The sequence below is a fragment of the Physeter macrocephalus genome, chromosome 10 (genome assembly GCF_002837175.3).
Source record: "Physeter macrocephalus isolate SW-GA chromosome 10, ASM283717v5, whole genome shotgun sequence".
Taxonomy (NCBI): domain Eukaryota; kingdom Metazoa; phylum Chordata; class Mammalia; order Artiodactyla; family Physeteridae; genus Physeter; species Physeter macrocephalus.
In genome coordinates, this window is record NC_041223.1 from 49,803,085 (window position 1) to 49,803,939 (window position 855).

Consider the following 855-nt stretch of genomic DNA (forward strand, 5'->3'; position numbering starts at 1 on the left):
CCTTCTCAAACTCTTCCAAAAAATTGCAGAGGAAGGAACACTCCCAAACTCATTCTATGAGGCCACCATCACCCTGATACCAAAACCAGACAAAGATACTACAAAACAAGAAAATTACAGACCAATATCACTGATGAATATAGATGCAAAAATCCTCAACAAAATACTAGCAAACAGAATCCAACAACACATTAAAAGGATCATACACCATGATCAAGTGGGATTTATCCCAGGGATACAAGGATTCTTCAATATACGCAAATCAATCAATGTGATACACCATATTAAAAAGCTGAAGAATAAAAACCATATGATCAGGCTTCCCTGGTGGCGCAGTGGTTGAGTATCTGCCTGCTAATGCGGGGGACATGGGTTCGAGCCCTGGTCTGGGAGGATCCCACATGCCGTGGAGCAACTGGGCCCATGAGCCACAACTGCTGAGCCTGCACGTCTGGAGCCTGTGCTCCGCAACAAGAGAGGCCGCGATAGTGAGAGGCCCACGCACCGCGATGAAGAGTGGCCCACGCTTGCCACAGCTAGAGAAAGCCCTTGCACAGAAACGAAGACCCGATACAGCAAAAATAAATTAATTAATAAAAACTCCTACCCCCGTAAGCTGTGACGAAGTGAGAGAGTGGCAGGGACATATATACACTACCAAATGTAAATTAGATAGCTAGTGGGAAGCTGCCGCATAGCACAGGGAGATCACCTCTGTGCTTTGTGACCACCGAGAGGGGTGGGATAGGGAGGGTGGGAGGGAGGGAGACGCAAGAGGAAAGAGATATGGGAACATAGGTATATGTATAACTGATTCACTTTGTTGTAAAGCAGAAACTAACACACCATTGTAAA